This window comes from Onthophagus taurus, chromosome 6 (assembly GCF_036711975.1).
Source record: "Onthophagus taurus isolate NC chromosome 6, IU_Otau_3.0, whole genome shotgun sequence".
Classification (NCBI taxonomy): domain Eukaryota; kingdom Metazoa; phylum Arthropoda; class Insecta; order Coleoptera; family Scarabaeidae; genus Onthophagus; species Onthophagus taurus.
In genome coordinates this window covers 29616303-29630258 of record NC_091971.1, presented here as the reverse complement: position 1 = coordinate 29630258, position 13956 = coordinate 29616303, and the positions used below count along the sequence as shown (strand labels likewise).

At 32.5% G+C, this 13956-nt stretch overlaps 1 protein-coding gene across 1 annotated transcript in view; it reads left to right on the top strand.

The window, feature by feature from the left end:
• The window catches only part of LOC111416529 (rough deal), a 63716-nt gene that overhangs the window by 1306 nt on the left and 48454 nt on the right, over positions 1-13956 (top strand). The window lies entirely within an intron of this gene.

The window sequence follows — 13956 nt, the reverse complement described above, 5'->3', positions numbered from 1 at the left end:
TATTGAACATTACTTTATTTTTGCACACTAATTTTATTAATGGGCGGTGATGGTTTTACATTATTTAACGCATTTGTGAGATTCGTATTATTACTTTTCTAAACACTATCGAAGAACAGATACTTAACCAGTATAAGTGTTTTTCATATGTACTGTTTTTTTAGCTTTGTAATAGATTAGACTGTAATAGATAGACTCGCTGTTCTGTTATTTTGAATGGTGATTTTCGTTTAAAGAAAGTATTCATTGCCGTTTTATAATTGTTTATATTGCAGTCCTTGCCGTTTTGCAGGACTGTTGAATTGTGTGCAAGAATTTTTTTTTTTTGATTTGTTCTCGTCTCTTTATCATTTTTTCAAAGCGTCTAAATACATGATTAGGTGGCATGAAGCTATGTCCTCCTATAGGAAATATCGTCACGTTAATGTAACAACTAGGTATAAGGTGAGTGTACCAGTAGTTGACAATATAAGAGAAAGAATTATTAAAAAAATTGTTACAAATCAAGTTTTAGAGTTAGGCATATTTTAGAACTGATAAAGTGAAATGAATAACGTTTTAGATTAAGGGTAAAATGTTTTTTGCGGTATTTAGGTGCACAATTTTTTTTTTTAGAATATTTTAAAGACAGCTGTGACAACGTACCTTTAGTTGACATGCAATTTTTCCCCAAAATCCAGTAGTTGACATACCTCAAGTACCAATAGTTGACAAACTTTGCTTTTTTTTTGAAAAATAGTTTATTTATTTATTCTAAAAGTTAAAAGTTAATACATTTCAGGAAAATATTTTTCCATCTCTGGTACAGAAAAAAACCCTCGCGCGGTTTTCTGACAAGGTTCATTTATTATTTCAAGTATGTCATTTTTGGGATACCACATAATATCTTTGTAGTTATGCCATTTCCAGTCTTTTATTCCGCTTCGTGCCATAGTAGACACTTTATATTCATTTTTTCTTTCATTCTTTTCAACCACTTTTCCTAAAAATGAGATTTCCTAGTTATTAGTTGACCATTTATTATTATTATTACATTTACTAAATTACCTGGGTAATAATGATCATCGCAACGGATTATTACAAAATCATTGGGAGATATGAGTGGGTCAGAAGTAAAGTGAACCAAGTCCAGTTAAGTTCGTTTCGAGAAAACAGACCGTTTGATTTCGATCCATTTACTAATTTTTTGTAATAGGCAACGAAATTTTTAAAGTTCATATTTTTTATAAATAAGTATCTACACTATTGTTACTTAGGTGTTATTTAAAAGAAACTTCATTATTTTAGCTATACAACCGGTTAAAAGAAAGAAATGTGGACTTAGTTTACTTTTACTCTGATTTTTTTTTACCGCAATTCGATCAAGTCCAACTATTAATACGGTGTGAAAAAGTAATAACAATTTCTTTTATAGAAACATTTTTCTTAAGGAAAATGTAAGAAAAGTAGTACAGTTTATAAGAGTTAACCTCACAAAAGAAATTAAAATACTAGAAAAAACAACAATTTTATTCATAACGTATGTGCACAATCATTCATAAATAACGTCATATTGTTCGGTGTCATTAGTCATTACACTCCTCTGGAATTTCACTCGATCTAGTATTCGTTTGAACAGGTAATGACTTATAAAAGTTGTGGTAGATTGGAGGTATGAAAGGAAGTAATGAAATCATATCTTTTTTCTTAATATCAGTTATACGGCGCCTAGCGTTGTAGAGCGGTTTTTGATCGATTGATGCCAACGAAGAAAGATTTCTACCATTTTTGTTGTTTCTTTTTATGTTAATTTCTTTGAATGGAAGTAAGTTATCAGCTGTGTCCTTATAAAATATTGAAAATGGGTGTCCTCTTTTGAACTGAAGTCGTTGAATCTTCAACCAATTTACAGGTTCTTTGTTGGTATTTATTTTTCTATTAGTAATGTGCTCTAATAAATCTTTGGTTGACAAAAAATCATTGAATTTAAGCTCAGTGACCTTATATGGCGTTTTCTTTCTTGAGCTTTTAATTATTTTAATCCAGTCATCCGGGCCATAAAGCAGTGAGTGTTTACTATTTTTTTCTATGACACCAAAATCCGCGTCATTTGGCAGATAGGAATGCCCAGATATCATGAATATCACATTAATTGTCTTGGCTGTAGTAGACGCTTCATTGCACAGCTTCAGTAATTGCACTGATAAATTAATATTTCGATTTTGCCCTCCGCAAGTGTCACAGTATAAAGTTATTTCTGTACAATTTTTAGCGTTATTTTTTAAATGCTTGTAAAGCACTGTAGATATTTCTTGTGAACCCCTGCCTCCCTCTGTTTCATTCCATACAAACATTTCAGATGGTCCGGAATTAATTGGATGAACACCGCAGTTATACATGTACAAATTTCGTTTATAATAAGCGACGGACGTGGTTAGTTTTGGAAATGCTAGAGCCTTCTGCAAGTCAAATGTACAAGCATAATATATATACTCATTTCTAATTTTATCTGCTTGAGACAAATGCATTTTTCTTTCAGTCTCTATTTTTGTTATAATAGATAGATCCTTTTCTGAAGCCAAACCAATATTCCATTGGTCACATTTCTTGCATGTGTCTTTGTAGGGTATTTTAAAATGCAAATTATACTTTGTAGTGAAAACATTTTAGTAATATTTTTCCTTACATGGAATTTTTCCTTCTAATTGACATTTGTCTACATACAACTCGTACATTTTCTTTATTGACAATTCGGAATTTAAATATTTTCTATTAGGATTGTGATGACGTGTGTAGTGGCTGGTAAATGCAGGGAATGACTCAATAAGTGATCGGATTTTAGTTTGATCAATTTTGTTACTTGACGGATGCCTCCCACGTGAATCCAATACAGCATGTACCTCATGTTTTGTTAAGCACCTGTACACCCAACCGCAACTGAGGTTCATGGTATTCAAAAAATATTTCTTACAAACTAAAGTCCTTTAATTTTTTAGATCGAGATAATATTCAAAAGTACGTGACCGAAAGCCTCTACTTCCATCCCTAATACGAGATCTTTGTGGTACTTTGATCTTTATAGCGCCTCGTAGAAATGTATTTTGCTTTGAATAATCTTTAAGCTTCCAAAATGAAGTGAAAAACATTTCGCGCTGCTCTTCTGTCACTTTATCTTTACATTTCGCTGGACACTTGCAATCATAATTCTATTTAAATTGTTTTGCCGGTATGGATTTACCTTTACGCTTAGTGTAGGCTTGACCACTATTTCTGAGTAACTTATTAACATTTTGTTTCCAAGAATCTTCATCTCTTTCTCGCTTACGACCTATTTGCTTATATCTTTTCTTTCTACTGGTACTAGTGCAAGTAGAAGGTACATCATCATCAGCACTATTACATTCTTCTATATCTAACAGCGAAACTGACGAAATAACAGTTGATACTGTTTCTTTATTATTATTACAAAAATCTAAAATAGTATCTATAGTAGTTTTATTATGTTGGAAACGTGTGTATTACACAGTAAAATTTCGTTATAACGCTCTCGTTCATAAGTTTTCACGGTTTTAAACGCTCTTATTCTGTGATCCCGGACCCAAATGATGATTTTCCACACAAAACTAATTCGTTATAACTTATAACGCTCCGAATTCCCGGTTATAATGCTTCGATGGAGATAATTGGAGATATTTGTTACCGTCTCTTTTTGAAAATAAACATATCTGTTGTGGTTTTCGTGTTTTACAAAAGTAAACTTTTTGTTTAAACGGATAGAAATTTAAAAGTAAGTTTTAGCATCTTTATGATTTCTCAGTTATAGCGTTTTCCCGGTTATGGCGCTCTTTTTCTTATGTCCTTAGAAGAGTGTTATAACGAATTTTTACTGTTTATTTACCATGTTTACATACCATGGTCAGAAAGACTTAAGTCTTCGAATTCTTTATTAGAACCTGTGTTCAAATCCATCACTAAATTAACCACACAAGAAATTCACATGAAGATTGCAATGACAGATTATAAAAAGAGCTGTCAGCGACAGTTGAGAGTTCTGACTTAGCCCACTTTATCACAGAATCTTAAGCTACTTGGACTTGGTTCATTTTTTCAATGAAAAATGGTGCAAATCATTCAGTATTAAAGTGAACTAGCGTACATTATTGGTAACCAGATGAACTAAGTATTGAATAAGTCAGCACATAAAATTATAACTGTTCAAACGGACCTAAGTATACTCTTAACTAAATTTTAGAAAAAAATAGACTTGGTTCACTTTCCTTCTGACCCACTCATATGTCCTTCAAAAATTCATGTTTCTCATTACCATCGCCATCAGATTCAGCCTCGTACTGTTGATTCCAACCATCTCCTTCTCCTTCGGATTGAATATTCATTTTAACCGAGGACTCCGAAAAGGATTCATCGTTTTCTGTGCTAGGCTTAATCTTTTTTTCTGGACTTGAACTTGTTTTCTTTTTCTATTTTTGCTAGTTCTCTTTTTCTCTTGCGTTCTTCTTTTTCTTGTTCCTTCCTTTGTTTCTCCAATTCTTTTCTTTGATGATAGTCTCGTCACTGATCGGACGTTGCTACCGATGGTATCTTTTCTTTAATTTTTCTTACAGTTTTCTTAGTAATCGGTTTTGGCCAAAAGAGTGCTCCTTTAAATGGAGATGGAATATCTTTTGAGGTAATGGGAATAGAGTTATTTGTTTTATTCGACATGTCAATTGCTGGTCTAGGCTCACTCTTTTTTATTTCAACGGATAACTGACGTATTGGTTGGTTTGGTGGGGTCAACTGAACAAACTGATGACGATAATCGGTATCATCATTATTTATTTCTTCCAAATAACTAGCGTCATTTTGTCCGTCTTCAAGATGGCGAGAAGATTCATTGTTACCAGTTGCCATGGTATGATCTTCAACTTCTTCAGATAACAGCCTCCAAAAATTAAATAACGCAGTATCCTCTACGTTACCTTCCCAAATGTTACCAGATTCTTTAAACTTAGTTATTTTTTCGGCTCCTATTTTATATTCAAAAAAGTTTACTTCTTTCTTTGTCGTCTGATAAATTTTTTGTTGTTCATTTACACTCTGTGGACGGTCTCTATTCTTAAAGAATTTATCATACGGAATACCATTCTGGTCAGAGGGGAATAAGCCGCATGTTTTAAATCCATTTTTAATCATGCTAGGTGTTATTGCCTGATCAATCACTTTTTTAAGTAGAGGACCAAAATTTTCTTTTTTTATTTTACCACCATCATTATCAATTTTATACTGTTGAACACCAGTTTTCCAACTATTTTTTAAGGGGTGGAAAACTGACACATCCATCGGTTGAAGAATGTGAGTTGAATTTGGGAAAAGTGCTATAAGTTCTATCTTTTTTTCCACACAAAAGTCACTTAATTCCAATGTCAGATGAGAAACATGTCCATCTACGAATAATGCGACTGGAAATTCAGTCATTTTCTATAAGCCAGGGATAAAAACAGTTCGCGATGTATTCAAAAAATGTTTGGCCAGTCATCCACCCGGATTCTGATTTGCCCACGCACCATCCGGTGGGCATTAAACTAGATACTGATGCCGGTATTCTCTCGTAACTGAACATGATCATAGGTGGTAGAATAGAACCGTTAGCACAAACTGTTATAAGAGTAGTTAAACACTCTTTATCGTCGTTGCTAATAAAATTGTAAGCTAATTTTTCACCTTTTCGCATTAAACATTTAATACCTTTAGGAGCCATGAAAAACGCCGTTTCATCTAGGTTAAATATTCTACTTGGATCTTTAAGGACGTCTTCAATATTTTTCGCTTTAAAGTGGTTAGTAACTTCATTAAACCAATTAAGTACGGATTTTTTGTTCTGTAACTTCAGAACGGGCTTTAGTCAGATTTTAAGTCAGTCGTTCTGAAATAATAGGATGCCGACGCAAAAAGCATTTATACCATTTTCTGCCTGGTCGGTTTTTGGTAAATTTATTAGGCCTATTTTTTTTTTTTATTAACATTTGAACTGAATCCAAAAGTTGGAGTCTAGTTACAGGAAATCCGGCGTCGGCAACTGAACATATCCACTTTACCAAAATTTCCTCTTTGTCCTTTGTAAGTGTTGTTTCGGGGCCCATTCGGCAATCTAGCTCATACTTTCCTTCTAGTTTGTATTTAATTGTAGTTCGAGGAACGTTAAAGTTTTTACTGGCAGCATTTACTGATGAACCACGCTTTACTGCCGCAATGGCATTTTGTAAATCTTCTAGAGAATATAATTTTAATTTTTTGTGTTGTCGCGGCATTATTCTAAGAGAAAAAGATTGAAATAAGCGAAAAAATCGAAATGAGGTACAGTTTTATTTATTTTTAATAATTTATTGCGTCTGATGTTCCTGAAGTTGATATGTCACATGTTCTTATAGTTGACAGGTATGTCAATTATTGGACCCGTCTGTCCTATATAACTCATTTGAACATATGTTGTCTTATACCATTCAACAACTAGTTTTACCTTGAAAATATAAAACGTTCGCGAAAATGGTATTGGTCCTTTAGTTGACACCACTGTCAAGTATGTTCTAATAGTTGACAGTGGTGTTAGTATAATGTTAATAAAAACATGTATGTATATGCCTTATAATTCTTACTATACAGTAGGTAATATAGAAACAAACACAATAACATTGAAATAAATAATTTTTGCGTGTTACTTACCTTAAACAAAACGCTAAATATCAGGAGATGTTCAATGAAGGTACTTACACTCGGAACTAATTTCGCGCCAATAGTTTCTATCGTGACCGATATTGTCAAATTTTTTTTTTGCATGGAAGTACATACTTTAGAGATTAAAATAAAGCCGCATACATCAACCTATCATAAATACCATTCTTAATATTACGTTAACAAAACAAATTGTCAACTATTGGATCCCTGTCAACAATTGGGACACTCACCTTATAACTAGTTTTTCATGATTTCACAGAAATCATTAAAATAGTATAATGGTGTAATAGAAAGTGATGTCAAGGTCACAAATTTTAAAATAATATACAACAGTTTTCTGGTAATGTTTTATTACAACTCAAACAAGGGTAATACTAGGAATACTAAACAAAAACTAAAATAACCTTGTTTTAATTTAAACAAATAGAAAGATACATATTTCTTGCACAAACAAAATCAACTAAAATAAATTCTTGGATGCTACTATCTCAAATACAACATTAATAAATCTGAAAAACACTTAACCATCATCATTATCTGTACTTCCGTGCGGTAAATTAGAATAAAAGTCGTGGTAGTCTTGATTCAGAGCAGGAAGTTTGGTAGTAAACAGTGACATTAAGGGCCGCATTCAGAGACGATTCTACATCATGTAGATTCTACAATTGTAGACCAAGAATCAGTTCGGACGAGCTCGGCATCTGGGCGATCGACGTCGTCTCGACTCACGCGAGGCGTACAGCAATTGATAGCAATGAATCTATCACACTTTAAAGAAAGCTCTCTGTATATCTTGTAGTTTTTCGATAATGTTTGTGGTTTTGTTGTAATAAGTGTTCAGTATTAGCGTTATTGTTTCTATTTGTAGAGTAGGTACTTTGTTTTCATTATTATATTCGGTATATTTTTTTTTTTTTTAAGTTTAGTGCAATTTTAATTATTTTTGTATTTTCGTAGTGTAGCCTATTGTTATTTCTTTGTTTTATTTCTACTTTGTAAAGTAATTAATATTAATTTTTACTGTTTTGTATGTAGGTATTTTTCATATTGGATTTCTTTTATTTATTTTTAGGTGTTTACTATTACTTTTAATAATTTTTTGTTTTTGTAGTGCAGGTGCTATTTATATTTTTTGAGTTTTTTTTATTATTAAGACGACGATTTTAACGAGTTCATCGAACACATATACAGGTTGTCTCAGCGAGACCGGTCATTAGACGTTTCTGGGTTCTGGCGAAAATAAAAATTTGAGAATTCAGACTTAAGTATTATCAACCGGAAGCGCTAGAAATCTGAAAATATTTTAGATGAAGAGAACGTAATTGATAATACTTAAGTCTGCATTCTCAAATTTTTTGTTTGGCCAGAACCCCAGAAACGTCTAATGACCGGTCTCGCTGAGACACCTGTATAAAGATCAACTTTTAATATATTTTTTTCCAACTTTTTTTTTAATAACATTATTTTTGTGTTGTTTGAGTACTACTTACCTGTAATTTTGAGGAGTATTCTTACATCAATAATATTGATACCTGATATACAGAATTAAAACAAATATGTAAATAAATAAATTGTGAAGGATAGAATCTTCGGTTTCTTATCTGTTTTATTAAATATGTGTTCCTACATATTATTCTAATACCCATGAAATGTAAAATTTTAAACGAAAAGTATAATAAAAATATTCTGCCGTTAATATTAATAACATAATAAAAAATATGGTTTTAAAACCAAAACAATTTTTTTTAATTATAATTTTTGCTCATTACGAAAAATAAACCAAACATACAAACACTTTCTTAAAGTGCGATAGATTCATTGCTATGCACCTGGCGTGAGTCGAGACGACGTCGATCGCCTGGATGCCGAGCTCGTCCGAACAGATTCTCGGTCTACAATTGTAGAATCTACATGATGTAGAATCGTCTCTGAATGCAGCCCTAAGTCCTTGTCACTGCTGCAAATCTATGGTTTATCTACGCAAGACTTTCTTTTTACAGTCTACTCTTCTAAACTGCTCTTCTGTAAATGATTCCTTAAATTCAAATTCAAATTGAATTTCCTTTGTAAAGTGAAACCAAACAATTTTCTGGAATAGTACCGGTTTGTTTTCAGTGCCCATTTTCCTTATTGTCATGTGATTATCGGCTACATCTTTCCAGTCAAAAAAGTCTTTGCTTACAACATCATGCACGTTGTATGGTTTGTGTCCTGTCTTTTTTAAGCACTACGTGCTATAGTCTTCCAGTCTCCTGGCCATAATACTTTTCCAACATGTTTGAATTCCGTCCCAATTGCAGAATCACATAGCATTTCACTGTGGCCAGACGTTAAAATCATCAATGCTTTTTAAATGTTTTACTTTCTGTACAACATACATGCACGTACTTATTTAAATTTTGTCCATCGCAACGGTCACTGAAACATCTGATCTTTTCTATTGCTTCAGGAAGAGATTGAAAGTATTTAAAAAGCAGCCTAGCTACTTCACAACTGCCTCTTCGCGTTGTCCTTCATGCCACGTACATCTCTCCTTTGGTGGTTATTACATTATAAATTGTGAAGTTGTAGGTAGCTAAACATCGCGTCGTTTATAAAATAAAGCGTTATTGGTTGGATCACTCGGGCAAAGCAAAACTTGTTGCAAATCAAAGTTGTAGCTTAAAATATTTTCACGTGCAATAGCATCTTCCTTGTCCTGCTTCTTAGCCTCTCTCGCCTCTTACTTAGAATTCTGATGAGTTTCGTATTCCTTCTTCGTTTCATCTGTTGGATTATAATCATTTTTGAAAGCCACGCATACACGGCATTGGTCTTTTTTCGGTTTATGAAATCCTAAATTAAAGGTGTTATTAAAAACGTTGCGGTATGCAGCTAATTTTACTTGTGGCCTATCATGTTCCTTACACCATTCTTCATACATTCTATACATAGTGGCTAAATTTAGATTTGAATCCAAGTATTTACTTGTTGTGACCGAACATAATGCGACGGAATACAAGGAAAGCTCTTAATATGTGTCTTTATACTTGCCACTATAAAAGGATCTAATGTTTTGCTTTTAGCCTGTCCTTTTCCATCACAAAATGCTACATTTAGACCCAGTTTATTCACCTTTGGTTAAATTTAACTATCGGATATTTACCATAGTTACTGGTCAAATAGCCAATCATGGCAAGTGAAGTTACAGTAACCATGGAAAATATCCAGTAGTTAAATGTAACCAAAGGTAAATTATCTGGGCCTGTGAATCCACCACACCTTTTTTAATACCGAGTGTATTTAAAAACATGTGCTTGCAAACTTTTCGTTTGCCACCTTCAAGCGCTAGAAAATAAGATATTGAAAAATTCTTTCTCGATTGTTCTACTACTGTTTTCGTTTTCTTAGGAATCTGGTCTGTTTTTACATTGATAAAATCTTGCTGACGAGCAGACACGTAACTTATAATAAGCTTTGAAAATTTTGAGTCTTTCCTCATCAGCAACTGTAAAGCACTTTAGCCTACAAGTTTCCTTGTATCCAGGCTTCATTTCAGCAGCTGGTACTAAAATACCCTTTGTTGAAATGTATTCTTTGCTTTCAAGTCTACATTTTCTTGCTTCTTTGTTTTTTTTTGCAGTGTGTGCAGTTACAGTTGACTCTTCAGACTCTGAAGAACTACTGTGCATTTCGGAATTATTAGGAACATAGTCTGATTCATCTGGAGAAAAGTCGCGGTTTGTATCGCTGTGGAAGTCGCCACCAAATTTTTTTATCGAATTGGCATTCTGTGTTGAGGTTAAACGTGAGAGTTCACGTTTTTCTCAGTAGTCAACGCACTCGTAGATGCTCATGAGCGTGGACTTAGTCAATTTTGGAATATAATCTTTTTGGTCTTGGATTAGCTTTGGAATAAATCTTTTGGAGTTGTATCAAAGTAAACTGAGATATACAGGTGTCTCACGTAACTGGTTCGTTAAAACTTTTTTAGCTTTCACTATTCGTAGAGGTTTGAAATTTTGGTAGCATGGGTTGTTCATTCTAAACTTTCAATCTAAAATATTTTCAAGATGGCCACCACTTCCGGTCTACCGGAAATAGACCACAACTTCGTTATTTTAAATGGAAAGCTATAGTTTTTATTACACCTTTCAATTATACATAAAAAAATATGTTGACTTTGATAAAAGTTGTTGGTACCATTTTTTGTTTTCGAGTTATTTTGATTTTAAGCTTTTTTTGCCAAATTTCACCATGCTCTTTAAAAGCCTATATCTCAGTTAACGTTCATTAAAAAAACCTCTAAATTGGCACGGTTACTCTTCAGATGTTGCCAAATAGATTGTCATTTCTTGTATCAGAGTATCTTATACAGGTGGTCAAAAATTGAATTACTGTTTCTCCATATTCAATGGCTAGAAAGCCGAAAATTTTAAATGGAATACCCAGTATTTTTTTACCCTATCAGAAAGGGAATTTAATTCTCTACAAATTATCTATAAACATTCCTATACCTATTTATTGTAGTTTCCTTGATATTGGGACATTATTCAAAGCATGCACGGAATGCGGGAAAACGTTTGATTTTTTATTAGAAGGCAATGGAATTTTGACAGTTTTTGGTCCATATTTGTGTTATTGTTGTTGTTACTTACTTTTGATCACGAGTGAAAGTCATTGTATATCATCGCAAATTATTCCAACGCCGATATTTTAAATTTGTTTTATATTAATGGCAATGGCCTCCACGATCTCCAGATTTAATACCATTGGATTTTTATTTGTGATATTTGATTATCAGGGAAACTACAATAAATAGGCATAGGAATGTTTATAGATAATTTGTAGAGAATTAAATTCCTTTTCTGAGAGGGTAAAGAAATGGGGTGTTCCATTTAAAATTTTCGACTTTCTCGCAATTGAATATTGAGAAACGATAATTCAATTTTTGACCAGCCTGTATAAGATTCTTTGATACAACAAATGACAATCTATTTGGCAGCATCTGTAGAGTAGTCGTGCCATTGCAGAGCTTTTTTGAATGATCGTTAGCTGAGATATGGGCTTTTAAAGACCATGCTGAAATTTGTCAAAAAACACTTAAAATCAAAATAACTTGAAAACAAAAAACGCTAGGTACCAACAACTTTTATCAAAGTCAACATATTTTTTACGTATAATTGAAAGGTGTAATAAAAACTATAGCATTCCATTTAAAATAACGAAGTTGTGGTCTATTTCCGGTAAACCGGAAGGGGTGGCCATCTTGAAAATATTTTAGATCGAAAGTTTAGAATGAACAACCCATGCTACCAAAATTTCAAACCACTACGAATAGTGGAACCTTAAATAGTTCTAACGAACCAGTTACGTGAGATACCCTGTATATTAGTTTTATAAAACATTAACCTATAGATGTTTGCCCTTATTGAATGACTAAATTCAATTTATGCCATTGAGTACTTTATTCTAATTACTGGCAGTTCAATAAAATACGTACCCATAGCATGACTTAAGATTGTACAAAGTACTGATACAAAAGTTTCGTCATGAATTGTTCTTTGTTTATTTAAATCTTTAGCTCTATTAGCATCATCTCTTTGCTTTAGGTAAGAAAGAAATTCTTCTGATTTTTCAATATATTTAGCTTCTTTAACACACAGCAAACATTGATTTTTCTTTGGTTTGAAGAAAGAAAAGTTATACTGCGTTCAAAACACCCTCCTATATGTTATGGGAGAAACAAAATCCTTTTGATTGCTCATCTGTAAATCTTTGCACAATTCATACGCTTTAAGAATGGATAAGGTAGAGTCAAGATATTTCCGTGTTGTCCCACGTCTACAACAATGTGATTCCGTTACAGGGAATGATTCTATATTCTATTATATTCCCCTTCCCTCATTCAAAAACACAGGTTTAGTCTTGCTTCCTGGGGATCTTTTTTCTCGTTGATTTTGAATTGAATGATTTATTCCATTTGTACCTATGTTCAGTGTGGCAGAATTAACCGGTCCATGACTTATCGACAAGTTTTTTAAGTAAAAATTTTTACAAACCCTTTTCTTTTCTCCATATTTAATAAATATTGTGATGATCGTTTATTTTATTATCAAAACACAATTTTTAAATATATCATAGAATATTTCGGGAGCAGGTTCAAACAGAAATTCTTTAATTCAAAAAGTCGACTTAACACTTTTTTATGTTTATTTACTACTATCATTTCTTTTTTTTTTTTTTGTTTCCATGACTTTTTATTTTTTTATATTAACGCCACCTCTTAATGCTATCATAAGTTATATTATTATAATATATAAATTTTAGAAACATTTTGGCAGGTCTACTAGAGTTAGTTTTCTTCTGCATTCAGAAGTTGCAACGGTATTAATTATGAAGTCCTCTGGTCTGTCATAGAGTAGAGGGTAGACTGTGATACTGTTTATAGATATCTTGTCGACGATCTGCAGGAAATGCTTCTGTACATTTATAGCGGCAATTGTCACAATTAACATTTCTAGGGGAGTTTGCAGACATTTGTTTGCCTTTAGTATTAATATCTGCTAAACAGGATTTTTTTAATAACTTGTTATTTCACGTTTTGTTCCTTGAGACTTTTTTATTACCCATCTGCGTTTTTCTATAGCTTGTGTAGGATTTAATAGTGGTTCATTTACTATTAAACTGGTAGAGATTGTATTACTAGAATTAGTAGCAAATTCTACCGGAACATCCATAAGATCATTAATAATTTCTTGTACGTTGTTATAATAATTCTTCAAACATTTTGCCATTAAAATAAGGTATTATTGCATTAGCTTATTATTTTTTAAAACTAAATAGCCGAAAAACAAAATTATTGTAATCCGTATAGGTACTTACCAAAGATTAAGTCTCATAACATAGAACACAATTTTATTTTGATTTAACTAATAATTATTATGATAAACTATTTAAATTTCAAACGTCATTTTACAACAGCTGAGCATAATATAAGTACGAAGGCTTTCACGGCCGGTGTGAATTAAACTAAAATTAGAACTAAAACTAGAACTAACACTAGAAACTTTCGGGTTTTGCCGTGCGTCTTTTAATAAAAGGTTTGACGTTTCGGATACCATTTTGCAACCTTCTTCAGAAACTGGTTCGAAGTGACGAGATCAAAAATCGGTAATTATATATAAGTCGGAAAAACTAATTAATAATCAGTTAACGCTAATTACAAGCTAATTATTAACAAATTGCGTCGCGTCCGGTGTGAGG